Source organism: Cupressus sempervirens, chromosome 8 (genome assembly GCF_028749045.1).
Source record: "Cupressus sempervirens isolate cs-2001-9-10 chromosome 8, ASM2874904v1, whole genome shotgun sequence".
Taxonomy (NCBI): Eukaryota; Viridiplantae; Streptophyta; class Pinopsida; order Cupressales; family Cupressaceae; genus Cupressus; species Cupressus sempervirens.
In genome coordinates, this window is record NC_143125.1 from 571,671,031 (window position 1) to 571,686,556 (window position 15,526).

Consider the following 15,526-nt stretch of genomic DNA (forward strand, 5'->3'; position numbering starts at 1 on the left):
ATACTTGGTGGCTTCATTGGGTTTTTTGAAGCTCTCTACAATTTCCTTTTCTCTTTTTAGGTCATTTTTGTAGTTGTTCATTTTGTATCTTCAGCATGGAGATCTCAATGTCCTTGATATTCAGCTCATGATGTGCATTCATCATCTGGCTTAGGGTGTCTAGCTGCATGTTGGAAATTCTTGCAAGCTCAATTGAATTTTCCTCCAATCTGTTAGCAAGGTTTCTCTTGTCATCTTCTATCATAGCCTTATCTTCAATAACTCTTATCTTTTGTTCAGTCACTTCATAAAGCATCATGGCATGTGATTCTTGTTCAATCTTGAGAGTTATGATCTCTTCTGCTTGAGCTCTATTCTTCTCCATCAGGTCTACTATTGCTACATCAAACTCCTTGGAATCTCCATTTGCAAACACTTTTGAGGTGTCAATATTCTTGTATTATGTATCATTCTTAGATATGGCAATCTCTCATCTTCTCTTTAAGGATTTCCTCAATTCTTCCCTGGCTTCTTCCAGAGAATGTAGAATGAGATGTATCTCAATCTCCTGGTTCTCTATGATATTCCCAAGTTTCTAGACTTCCATTTCTAGATCTTTTTTCCAAGCTATAAGGCTTCTCCTTGTGAGAACTTAGCTCTAATACCAATTGTTGGAATTTACAAGTGGGAAGAATTACTTCTGAGGGGGGGGTGAATCAGAAGTAACAAAATTTAACCTCTAAAACTTTTAGCTAAAATTAATCACATGCATTTAACATCTCTAATAAACATGAAAGTCAAAACATGCATGAAAATAGATAACACAAGATTTGATCACCCAAAAACCCTCCAAAATGAGAAGGTAAAACTGGGGTGGGGATGACACCCACAACTTATCATTGTAGAAATATGTAATTGGTTAAGGTTACAAAGTTCAACCACCATCAATGGTCTACTTTGTGAAAGGCCTACCCTATTAAAGGCTCTACACCCTGTTAAATGTGACTTGTCTAAAGGATTTACAAAAATTCACTTGGAATGTCACCCTATTAAAGGATTTACAACCCTATTAAGGTTATGCAATATGGGTGCTAAAGCAACCTATCATCATAATATTTTCATTCTCCTAATACAATGGTTAGAAAGTATAGTAGAATGTCTTGACCTGATGACTTACAATCTTCAATTGTTGATTCTAGATCCTTGTTTTGTTCAATCTATTTTGATCCTTCTTGATATGATATAACTCTGTTCATAGTGTTGATGCTCTATTTTGATCAACTTGATTCTGCAATAGTGTTCTTCCTCTAAGTCCTTACACCCCTTTTACTTCCTTCAAAATTTCGCTAGCATTCACTCATGCATTCCCACACAACCTCTTACTGTATTGAATTATGGGATTTTAACCTCCTTATAAAGGATTTGAGACTTAGGGTTAGGTATGAATCTATGATCGAGATTCATCCATCTTTCCCCCTCAATTCTTTCCATATTTCTTGATTGATTGCATGCTTTCTTCATTTTTCTAATTTATTTCATGTTGATTACATAGGAAATGTAATAGATTCAATGTTATCTTTTAGATCCTTTGAGATTCATTTTGAGTTAGCTCAAAAATGATTTACATCTAAGTTTGTGAAGGCACAAACTCATATGTTAATTTTGTGTTGCTCGACACTTATTGATTGTTGATGCTTGGCACATATAGGATTTATGTCTTGCTCGACTCCTATAGTAACTCTGTCTCACTCAACACCTATACTTTACTCGACACATATACTAGCTCAACATCTATTATCACTCAGCATCAATTGTCACTCGGCACTTGAAACTTGCTCGGCACTTGAATAACTCAACACCTATTGAACTTCTAGCTCAGCACATACTATAGCTTGGCATATATATTATACTTGGCATCAACCTTTAGAATTTTCTTAAGTGTGTTGATACTTAGTTGTCAAAACCAATCTGAGACCAATAGGTTAGTAGGCTTGGTTATAGTGTTGATGTTGATTAGACCAGTTATAATTCTAATTTTTTCCTTGAGGGGTAGAATTTTGAGGGTTATGGCTTGGTCATTGACTACTATTATTATTATAACCAAAAGTATTCAAGGGTTCTAGAGACATACCTTGTCTCTAAGCCCATGGACACCTTTGAGCAATGTAGAAAACTTCTCCATTCTCCTCATTTATGGCTTTAAACTCAGCGAGCATTGGATTGGTATCACAGATGCAACTATCTTGCAACTATAATTTCTCTTCTTTTCTTTGCAATGAGAGAAGAATTTGGTGAGCATGGCATCTGCCTCCTCCTTCTTCCTTCTTTCTTGTATACTATCCAACTGAGTGGCAACATCATTGATGATGTCTTGTTTGAACTCAGACATAAGATTGGGTAGCTCCATCTTAGATACTCATGAACCAACATTGACTTATGTGGTAGGTCTCTAAGTCCCCTACCTTTCTACATATTAGCCCTTGACTAATTCAAACATATATTCTTTATGTCAGCCCAATTTTTCTAAGTAATGTCTCCTCCCACCATAAGATCTAGGGCCTCAATACATCCATCAGTCACACCTTTTAGAAAAAGATTCTTTTTTGATTCCTCATTTAGTTGGTGCTTTGAATTATGTTGCACTTTGAACAAGAACCTTGAGACATAATCCTCCAAGGTTTCATCTTCCTTTTGAGACAATTTGAAAATGCCATCCCCTTTCAAATCTCGACCCCTACAATATTCTTTATACTTTGAAAGAAACAAATTGCTCATTACAAGCCCATCTACTACAATGTTGGTGCCTAACCCCATGAACCATCTCAAGGCAGCTTCTTTTAGAGTAGATGGGAACAACTTTAGCTTGTGAGTTTCATTTTTATAGTTATAACTCTTGCAAAGGATATCAAACTTAAAGAGGAAGGTTTTAGGATCTTTTTTAATTATGTCGTGGAATTTGGGAAGTGCAAAATAAGGTATGTTCTTCAATTTTTGATTACCTTGTTGAGGAGGGATAGGAAAAGGAAATGTGGGCTGAGCAATTCTAAGAAGAGGACTTGATGGTAGCGGTTGATAGATAACAAGGGCAAGTAGGTTGTCTTGGTATTCGGGTTCAACAAAAAGGTCATTCAAATGCAATGATCCTTTAAAGGATGAGGATGAGGATATTCATTCTTGAGCATCAACAAATGGATTTTCAAAGGGTTTTTTTGACCATTTCCCCCTCCTTGTTTTCCAAATATTTCCATATTTTATGAAAATCAAGGTAGTAGCCATGTCTATATCCTTTGCATCATTCATTAATTGTCATGCAAGCCTAATAAGAATACGACAAAAATCCTTGACTTTTCTCTTTTATTCCTAAGTCTTGAATCTTTTCATATTTGCATGTTATATCCTTATGAAGATTTCAAGTCATGACCTTCTAAGTTCTCTTCATTGCTTGGTCACAAGTAGTTAGCACTTAACAATCAGGATGGATGTGAGCACCTGAAATAGTTATCTCCATAGTCAGCACAACTTTATTGGTGGTTAAAGTCTTAAGGATATGAAGGTTGTGAGGTTGTGATCAACCACAACAATCAAATTCTATGTTGTGCACATGTTCACAAGCAGTTAAGCTTAACTTAGAGTCTAGATGGCAAAGTTGTGAATCACCTTGTTTGCATGGTCGTAGGGTTAAAAGATAAACTCTGGTCCTAGGTTGTGATGGAGTGAATGTAGTTAGTCACATTGTGGTAGGTTAGTTTTGCATTAAGAAGACCTCTAAGGGACCACAATCTTCTTGGCCATTAGATGAAAGAAGACCAACACTTGGCATTTTTGTGCTTTCTGAAGTTATACAATGTTTAGCCATTGCGGGGAAATGACATGCTGGCGTGTGGACTTGGTGAGGCAGGATTCAGTCTATGGGTCACATGGAGGATGTGTTAGAAAGGTTGATAGCTTGGTGATGCCTAATTGATTGAGGATGTTGACTATGAAAAGGGGGTTTCATTTTTATTATGACCATCAAATCATAATCAAATCAATGGTTGTCACTTGTGCACTTTCCAAAAATGAACAATATTTAACCATAGTGGGGAAGTGACATGTCATTGCATGTCATGGTGGGCCAAGTTTACAAAGAATTCCTTTTCACATCATTGTAATGGTCAATAAATCTCATCAAATGAGGGCCAATCAATTCAATCGATGCACTCCATCGATAAACTTCAAAGGTTTAAGTTGTAACCATGCAAAAGTCAACAACCCAGTCAAACAAAATGTTCATCAGAGTATCACAGGTGGAAGTTTTAGGGTTTATGATCTAACGATATCCCTATTGTCATGAGATCATAGGAGTGCCATAGAAAATGATAAGATGGTGTTGCAATGTTATGACAAGCTATTTATCACAAGATCATAAAGGCTTAGAGGAGGTCCTGTGACCATATGAAAGGACCAATGTTGTCATGAGATCATGAGATTGTGAGGTCGTAAGGATAGAAAAGTGTTGAGGTTATAAAAGGGCTATGATCTTACGATGAAGGAAATTGTCATCGTATGATTGGGAGTCAGAGGTAGCGATTAAAGGGAAGTTCTTGAAGTCATGACAATGTTAGTTGACTGTGATCCAAGATCGTAAGAGCTCATGTTTATGTTGGCAATGCTAGGATAGGTTGTTGTTGTAACATCAGAGAAAGATTAAAGGGAAACCTCAACTATGTGACAAGGGCACGATTGTAAGATTGTAAGATTCGATGATAAGGTAAGGTGGGGCAAGGCACATTTGCATGAGTTATTTGGTTATATCTTCTAATGCTATGACAAGCAGGTGATTATAAGATCTCAAGGGAAAGTTCAAAGCTTTGCAAAGCTACGAAGTAGTGATGCATCATGAAATCATGAAGGTGAAATTTGATGCTTTTAAGGCTACAATAAAGAAATGATAACCATGATCTTAAGATCATGAGGCAAAGGAAAGTAAGATAAGATGCTATGCTAGTGTGTGTAATATGTGTCTCATGAGATCGTAAGAGGCTTAAGGGTAGGCCTTGATGTCACGGTAACTAATGATCATAAGATCGTAAAGGCCAATTTCCTTGCTTGAGATGATATGAAGGGTTTTGACTTCAAAGGCAATCATAAGATCGTAAGACCCTAAGTTGATGTGAAAAGGGTGTTTGTTTGTTCGAGCTAGAAAATGACAAAGGGTCTTCAACCACTAAAATCACAAGAAAGGTACAGAGCAGGAGTTGAATTTAGTTGATCTGTTGACTTGGCTGATTTGGCATATTGAGAACAAAGAGGAGGCAACTCCTTAATGGTAGACCAAATCTTTTGATTGTCTACAACCACTTTTTTATGATCTCCATGCTAGCTTGATGCAAATTTCATCTTCTCTACCGCCTGGTTATCCACTCACTCAACCATGCAGTTATGGTCATCATTTCTATCATTCAGAACCAAATTTGGACATAAAAGATCAAATCTTCCAGTATGGGAATCTGCATCTAATCATGATTTTCTTTGATAATCAATTATTACTACTCTACAATTTCAACTTTACCTAGTTAGAGTTTGAACTCAATGTAATATTAGAGTTATGCCTAAACTCTATAAAAGGTATTTGTAAATATTTGTAAAGGGTTCGTCCCTATTTTTATTTTTGCAATAGCATTATGCTCTACAACTATTGCCTCCCATTAGTGGAATATTTATATTCTTATCTCTTCTTTCCATTCATTAATATGTGCATGTTATTGCCTTGTTTTGAATGTTTCTTTTCATCTTCTTAGATCTATGTGTTGTGTCAAGTCTGCTAATGGTTGCTATATAGTGAAATCCCTTTCTTTTCAACACTTCAACTAGTTCTAAACCTGCATATGGTTTCTTAGAATGTAGAATAGAGTTAAGATTAGTGTATATTGGTGTTTCATTGATGTTTAGTGCATCTACATGTAGATTTGTAACTATTCAATCTAGGTGCATCACCCCCTTTAGATTAGATTAGGTAGTTTGATTTCATGCATCTCCTTCTCCCTTTAACTTCAAAGTGTAGTTAGGTGCATCCTAATTCTAAGGAAGCTAGCCTTCTCCACAGATTCAACCTCAGAGTACAAGTCCCACACTTGGAGGTCATTTCCATGTTACACAAGGTTTCTTGAGGGTCATAACTTGAGCAAAAGTGCAGACTTTTGTGTCAGCAGGTTCTTCTTCTTTTCTCTCATTATGAGGTTCTTCGAGCTCAAGATTAAAAAATAATCTAATTGTTCTTCTTGATTATTATGAGGAAGAAATCTTCCAAGGTGGTCTCTCTTTCTATGCATAAAATTCTTGCTTAAGACTAAGCTCTAGATTATTAGAATTGGAAATGTAAGTACAAAGATAAGTTCAAATTAACACCATCCTCGACAATGGTGCTAAAAAATGCTTGGCAAAATAATGGTATCAAAAATCCATAGCAATGGACTACCTATTTAGGATTGGACACCATAATTGGTTTCTAAATGAATTATTTAGTCTCATTTAATTATCAACCAGGGATGTAAAGTTGGAATGGCATTCACAAAGTATATGCTTCAAATGCTCTCAATCTTAAGACTAAGCTATGGAATTCAAATCCTTGAGCTTTAGGAAAACTATGCTAAAACCAATAAATGATTTTACTCTAACAAACATGTAATCACAGGTACAAGTTACTCTAACTACCTATGTTGTAGGAACAGTCTATTAATTTTGTTATTAGTGGTTGTAGGAGTAGCAGAGTTCTACCTTACTTAGAAATGAATAGGAAAATAAATTCTGCTCTAACAGAACAATTCACTCACCAAGTGGGCCCCTTGGATGAGTGAACAAAAAATACAATCAAGATAAAAGACATAAACTTGAATTGTGCATTCTATTCATTGATGGATAAATAATACACTTGATTGAAAAATAGTATCACAATAGGTCTATTATAAAAATCAACTCATTTGACTCCTTCGACTTAACTTCAAAAAAGTTACAATAGTCAATTATTTGCAGGAAAACTTACAACTACCTCCTAAATCTAAGATCACTCCATAAATAAGGATCAATCATAGATTCATAAAGTTTCAAAATAGAAATAACATCAAACATGAATAAATCTTCCAGGAATATAGCATGTTGAGGGAACTACATCTGTGTGTTGCATGAAACAAAAAGTAATAATTGATTTGACCCACTTGCAAAGGTCTTGCAATCCATGGTTGGCTTTGACTATTCTAGTGCCACAATGTTGATCCTTGAATGCCTGCAGTAAACACCTGCAAAATAATCAATGCACACACAACCCTCCATATACATATATATTCTTATCATCAATATTAGGAAAAAGGTGTAAAGTTCCAATTAACACCCTTGCAAGTCCTATGGCTATAGGAGGAAGACTACCCAAAACATAGCATAGGTACGAAAACATTTATTAGCGTGTATAGCTATTGCATTATACCACTCTTGTTCATGAATTCAAGAAAATACCATGTCTTTAAACTATTCATATTTCTATTTCATGTCTTCACACACACACACACACACACACACACACACACACACACACACACACAGAAAAACCATAAGTTCATATGCTTTAAAACCATAAATTCATGTCTCCTTTAAAAAATAACTATTTTAAAGGAGGATAAAAAGAACTAAGAAAGATGACCTTTTGGAGGCCGATCACTTAGTTTTAGGGTTTTACATTCCATTTTTGCTTTAGCAAATGTTTTCTATGTGTCCAAGTTTACCACAATGATGGCATATAGGTTTACCTTTAGGTTTTGTATTTCTTTGTTCTCCACTCTTTGATGACTCTCCTTCAGTAGATGAGTGGTCCCTTTTATGTCCTAAACCAAAAGTATCATTAGATGTCCTTGATGATCTCATCATATCTTCAAAGTATTTTGATAGCTTCACTTGATTTATTCATTCTTTTCAAAAGTTCCTTCTTAGATCTCAACTCATTCCTTAATTGGTCACTCTGTGATTTCAGATTTGTAATCTCCATGTCCTTTTTGTTCAACTCCTAATTTGCAAGGAACAACTGATTCATCATGTCCAATTGTTTTTTTGCAAGCTTTTACACATCAGATGACCTTCCTTCAAGTCTAGCAACCATTTTTCTATTATCTTCTTCAACCATAATCTTATCATTTTCAACTTTTTTCTTTTGTTAAGTTACCTCACATAGCCTTATAGATTGAATTTCATGTTCTCTCTTTAGTCCTTTGACTTCTTCACTTAGAATATTGTTCTTATCTAATAGATCTACTATTGATGCATCATTGTCATTGGAATTTTCGCTATTAAGCAATTCTTTGGCATTAAATTCCTTTTATAGTGTATCATTCTACTGAATAACCATATCTTTCCTTTTCTTTAAGGATTTCCTTAGCTCTTCTTTTGCTACTTCAAGTTGTTGTAGTATGATCTAGATTTCAATCATCTGATTCTAAATCATCTTTCCTAGGTTTTAAGCCTCCATCTCAAAGATCTGAACTCTCAAGTTGTAAGAATTCTTTTAGGAGAACATGACACTATATACTAATTTTTGGAAGTCTTATTGGGAAACAAGATATTGAGAGTTGGGGGGGGGGGGGGGGGTGGTGATGGTGAATTGGGATCTATAAAACTTTTGTCTACTTAAATAATATATCAGATTGACTGTATTCACTCCTAATCCATCTCATATCTTAGATCTCATGCTATATAATCATAAACTGTAATGCTAAAATGAAATCTATTTAAGCATAACATCCACGAAAATATAAACACATTACACACAGATTTTAGTAACCTAGAAACCCTCCAAGGTGAAGGTAAAACTGGGGTGGGGATGAAACCCACAAATCTTTACTACCGCAACAACAAAGTTTACCTGTTAGGGCTACAATTTGATCACTTTTGATGATCTACCCTATGAGGGGTCTACTCAGTTAAAAGAAATATTAGACTATTAAGTCTACCTTGATTAAAGGATTTAAACTCACAATAAAGTTGTAAGCACTATGTTAGGAGATTTAAACAAGGTCTATTAAAACCACATTGTTAATAGATTTTCCCTGATTCACTTGTTAGAATGTCTTAGTACCCGATCCTTTAGTTTTCTCTCACATAGTTATTTATGGATCTTCTCTCTTCAAAACCTAAATTTCATATCCTTATCTAATCTGCTTTGTTCTATCCTTCACTGCTAGGTTGCTTTGTCTAATCTCTCTATCAAACTTAGCCTTCCTTGCTCTATCCTTCACTTTTTCACTCCTCCATGGCTTCTTCCCTCTCCCATGATTACTTAGGGTTAGATCCCTTCTTAAATATATAATTGTAGAAATTTCTAGATCATGATCAATAATCCATAATTCATCCTTTGGTCGTTTTACCCTTCTGATTTTCTGATTGGTTAATCTAGGTTTCTTGGGATTAATGTCTCCTAACAAAATGTGTAATTTTCTCCTTAACTATCTTTACAATGCTTAAATGTCACATAGAAGTTGGCTAAAAATGATTTACATAAGTATTTGTGCTATTACAAACACATATACCAAAACTGGTTTACTTGGCAATTGAATATTCTGACGCTTGGTCATAACTAACATTCATGTTATCTCCAAGCTTCTATAGGCTCAACATATACTGATTCACTCGGCATAAGTTAACTCTAAATTTCTTGGTCTCTATTGGGGTGCTTGGAAAACTTTCACTTGCTCGACATGTAATGAAATATAAACAAGTTTATGTAGCTCGGCCTTCTTTGGATGGCTCAGTCATAGTGATGATTGATCAACACTGCCTAGAGAATGACTAAGTGTTGAACTCTAATAGGAAACTTAGGCTTAGAGATCAACATGGATTAAATGATGAAATCTAAAGGTAAGTTAAGATTCCTCAAATATGTGCATAACCCATTCAAGTGCCTACACAAGTCAAACTAACAAAATTGGTGAAGATTAAGTGTTTCTTGTAAAAATGCTTGAGATTGCTCATTAAGCCCATTATTGCTCAATTTTCAGTTTAGGGTCTTAAAGGCAAAACCAAAGTAGAATTCCTCAATATTATATAGAGCTCCCAAATGGGTGTCAAAAACTACAATTTTTTTGTTGGGGTTGTTCAGGTTGTTAACAAGTTGGAGGTAAAATACTTGATAGGTAGGGCTAATTGGATTAGACCTATTTAGTCTTCCTATAACATCTTGAAGTAGCAAGTAAGTTTGAGCAGAACCATTGAACCATTGACTAAGTGGAATGAAACTAGACTATTTGAAGGCCATGAAGGGTATTGGAACATTGATATCCTAGTTGGTAGAGGAATTGTGGTAGTACTCCTTTAAAAGGAGAAAGATGTTAGGCCAATAAGATTGTGCAGGATTTATAACCTAATAGCAAGTGGATTGTCTGAATAGAAACCTTGGGAGGGTTTAGACAAGTCCTTAGTGGATCCTTGGCAATGCCACTATTAAAATAATAGCCATTAGATGGTTAGTGTGACCTAATTGGCTAGCTAAGCCCTGTTGTGAAGAAAACCACAAGTTCCTCTGCATCAATTTAGGTGTAGGTTGAGGCTTAAGTTTAGGTTGGACATGCTCAACATGTTTGGCTTCTTCAACTTGATCATCATAAATAATATGTGTAGCATAAGAAGAGGGTTGGTTAATAGTATTGGTAGAGTGAAATGGTAAAGGATTAATGTAAATCTGCAAATTCTAATTAGGAGGTGCAACAGACTTGTTTCCATGATAAAAATCATGGAGACTCAATGAGATCTTGGATATCATTCTTCAAAGAATAATAACTTTTAATGTCATAAGCAAGTCGACTGTGATACTAGCAAAAGGCATTTGAATCAAAGGATAAAGGAATATGCTTGTTAGGTCAACTGTTCAGATGGGTAGGAAGCTTAAGCATGTTAGCATTGAGTATCTTTGTCATCACACTATGCAAAGATTTAGACAATAGAGTAAAAGTATAATTAGGTCTACACACCTTTAGATATAGCTTCTACTTGATCACGTGTGTGTGTGTATGTGTGTGTGATTCATTCTCTAAGTATAATACCCACTCAACCTAACAAATAATATAAATAAATTTTGAACTTTTTATAAAAATATATTTACTATTTCTACATTTTTTTTTTTTTTTGATAATTTCTACAAAATCCTTAACCTATACAGCTTGAACTTCATCTCAAATTCCATTTTTATATCTTAATTATCAATATTATTTTTATGTAACATTTTTTATTTTTATTTTTTTTTTTAAAACATAATTTAAATTTGTAATTAATTTATAATATAAATCATTTTAGTGGAAGAAATTTTTAATGTAAACTTTTAGCACTTCAAAAAAAAATGTGACGATCGTTTCTATGTTTTGAAAAATGTAACTGACAAAAGGAAGTTCAACAATCTAACATAAGTGAGCGATTTGAAGCAATTTGTCTAAATATAACTACAAACATTAAAGACTCGCCTTCTACTTTATAGAAGTAACTCCTATACTCCATGATTTACATTAATTAATGCAACAAGATTTTATACCAATGATATAAAATTGAGCACACATCATATTGAATAAAACATTTGCATGCAGTGATTATTTTATATCATGCCATGTTAAACGTGTTAAACATGCTTTGTAATGATAGGCATATTTATTGCCTATTACCACTAAATGAATTTGGTATAGCTATGAACAAAGCAATGGAAGAGACCACTTAATGGTTGATATGCCATTCAAGTTTGCTGGTAGACAGGTGTGAACGTTATGAATAGGCTGCCCTAGATGCCAACTGGTGAACAAAACCCCCCACTACCACGCCATCTCCCACGACTCCACAATGGAATGACTCCATGACTTAATTGAATGTTTCCATTACAACATCAAGCATATGAAATGAAAGGATTGTTCGGTTACAACAACAAACATATCAAACATTTCAAATGTTATTCTCTATAAATTCACATTTTTATGGAATTTGTGATAGTGCATTCAAAGCTTTTGCATTTTGCAGGTAAGAATTTTCATTCCCTCGCTATATTTATTTCTTCTTCTTTTGTATTCAATTGTAGATAATCTAATTTTATTTTCTGTATGCACAAAGCAATTTGAAGGAGAGTTTGTATTAGTCATGACAAACAATAGGAAAAGATTGTATTTGCAAGTATGTTATATTTTATAGGAAAGGGTAATGTACACCTCAGTCACTCTCCTTCTCTGGATAGTCAAGTGAATCAAATCAAAGATTACATTGCATTTTTTATTCTTCTTAGATATGAAACCTAATAAAATTGTTTCTTTAAAATTCTCACTTAGATATTGTGCTCCCTCCCTTAGTCATCCTAGTTGTTCACCACACTCAACATGAAACACGTTTTATTCATTTTTTCCTTCATTATTAAGAAATCTAACACCTTGTACATTGTAAACATCAGGAGATATTTGAATCCCAATCATTGAAAGTGTGTTTGTTCCTTATACAGTAAGTCTATAGAGCTTGCTTCTTGGAATACAAAACATAAAAAAGATCTCAAGCAAATCTATAGAGGGTATATAATAATTATGTAACATATATGCATTAACTATATCTTTTATTAGCATATCTTAATTATATGTAAGGTGCTATAACACATTTAGCTCGATGAAATGCCAAAAATTGAGAAAGCCTAAAATAAAAGAAATTATATCTCCCATAATACTGAATTTATAAAAAAATATTCTTTAAATCTTGGTTTTTGTGATCAAGACTTGAAATGAAAAGTAATCAATAGTAAATTAAAAGTATAGGATTAAATTCTAAACAAGGAATTTGTAAAATAAATTGTTATAAAAAATTGATAACTATTTTAAAATTTCACTTAAAATTAAATAAATGCAAAATTTAGATACACTAAATTAGAAAGTAGAATAAATCAAATAAATTTTGCCTTCTAAAATTGCGGTCATGTTTATTTTGAAAAATATTATATTCTCACATAGGTTACAACTCATTGTTTTTGAATTTCAAAATTTTAATTTCAATAATTTTTTATTTTTTTAGTTATTTGATTGTTTTATTGAGTCAATTATTCTCTTCTCTCTCATAAAAAGATTTGATTCTTCAAAGATATAAATATAGTTTCCTAATTTGTTGCATATATATTTATATATTTTAAAGCTATTTTATTATTAAAAGTTATTAAATTCAATTTTAAAAGTAATTTTTTAAATTTTAAATAAGTTAGTTTTCAATTCTCAAATAAAAAATTATAATAGAATATAATTTTTTTTAATCAAATTACTATCACACCATAAAAAAATCTACGGTTAAGAAAATCATATATTAAATACAATCAATATTCAAGAATATTTAAAAATCTTAAAATATTTAGAAAGACTTTTGAATAATTTAGAAAGATTATTTGGATGATTTTTTTTTTATGCCATGTGTATGAGGCAATATCCTATTTTGAATCAAATGACTCCATTTTTCTTTTTTTATTCTTTTTCTATTTTTTCTATTTTTTAAATCCTATTTATAATTGCCTAATTTAGTATAGTTTTAATTACTAGATTCCAACTTCACAAAAGAACTAATATACACATTAATATATTTTTTTGTCTATCATAATTATCTTATGCTTTCTTTGTTAAGTCAACTTTCTAAAATTTTAATTTTATTAAAATGTATGATGTACATTAGATTTCAACACAAAATAACTAATAAAAGTTTCCATTATTTTAGAAGAGGTCTTATGTTTTGAAAAAAAATGTCCCTACAATGTTGAGTTTTTAAAAATAAATTCAATGTTTTTTCTATTACTTTTTGTTACCTATATACTTATTTATATGTTTAAAAAATATTTTCCCCCTAATATGAATAATATAAAGTGTATTTACTATTAACAATTATATTTATCTTATGATTTGAAAAAGTAAAGTTTTCTATTGTTTTAACTGTGCAAAAGGTATAAGACATGGATGTGCATATATGGATGAAGGTTGAAGTGTCTTCTAATGAGAATGGATTTAACAATGCTTGGTTTGAAGCAACTATCATAGGACGTGTTGATAATACTACAAAAATCAAGTATTATGTTAGATATGACCATTTCATAACTGATGAAGTGGTTCCAGAGTCCCTTGTGGAAGAGGTATTTCCTGAATATATGCACCCAATTCTACCTCAACTAGCATTGCCTTCAATTATAGAAGCTAACCTTTGTGTGAAAGTACTAGAAAATGACTGTTTGTGGAGGGGAGTGATTATTGATACATTTGAGTCACCTCTTAGTATGAAAGAGTTATATGAAATATATTTCCCTAATAGTCATACTCTACTACCATTTTTACACTCCCAGTTATGACCCGCACAAGAATGGGTTGGAGGTTGATGTGAACAACTCACTATATTTTTGTATTGAGATTAACTACTTGATAGATAACTACGAGTTCTTTTTGTCTTTGAACTGAGATCTATTATTCTTTATTGAATACTACTATTTGAAGTATAATCACTCACTATTTCATTTTCTATTGAGATCAAGTACATTTGAAATCCACTCAACTACTTGTTAAATAATGTATTTAACTTCAATTTTTTTTTTAAAATTTAATTAGTAAATTAAATTTTTCTGTTGGATATCTAATTTCATTCTTCTATCAATTATTAAAATTATATTTATACCTTCGTGATTTCTATTTAAATTATATTTGTCACCTCTTAGTATGGAAGAGTTATATGAAATTAATTATCTTGTGTTATATATAGTTCTTTTTTATATTTTCCAAACATAATTTTCTATTAGTAAATTTTTATTGTATTTTATAAATCTCATAGTGTTTAATGATTCTTAATGTTTTATTATTTTATTTGTGTTATGATGGTGTAGGCATGGACTCTACCAATGATTCATGTTATCAACTAAATGTTGCAAGAAATAAAGTTGTTACGAAAAATCATTCCTATTGTAGCATTACATCCTTATAGGAGTTTATGGACAATCAAGGCTAGAGTTACTGCAAAGACTCATATTCCTCAGTTCAACAATGCAAGAGGAGATGTAAAAGTTTTTAGTTTTGATTTGGTTGATTTTGATGGTGGGGAAGTATGAGTTATATGTTGCAATGTTGTTGCGGATAAATTTTATGAATGCATAGAGATCAAGAAACCGTTTACAATCTCAAATGGGAGTCTTAAACCTACATAGAATTTTTTTTAACCATTTGAAGAATGATTGAGAAATTCTATTAGAAATTAATTCCATGGTTGAATTGTGTTTGGAGGAACACAATTTTATACCTAAAAAAAATTCAATTTTATATCAATAAGTGATATTTGATGCCATGGAAAGCAATTCTATAGTTAATATCATTGGTATTGTTTTAGCAGTTGATCCATCAAATTTGATATTAAAAAAGAATGCCACACAAACTCAAAAAAGAACTCTTCAATTGAAAGGCAAGTCAGGGTTCATAGTGGATTTCACAACGTGGGGTGAATTTTGCAATAAGGAAGGTCAACAACTCCAGAACCTATGTGATTTAGAAAGTTTTCCTATTCTTGCTAT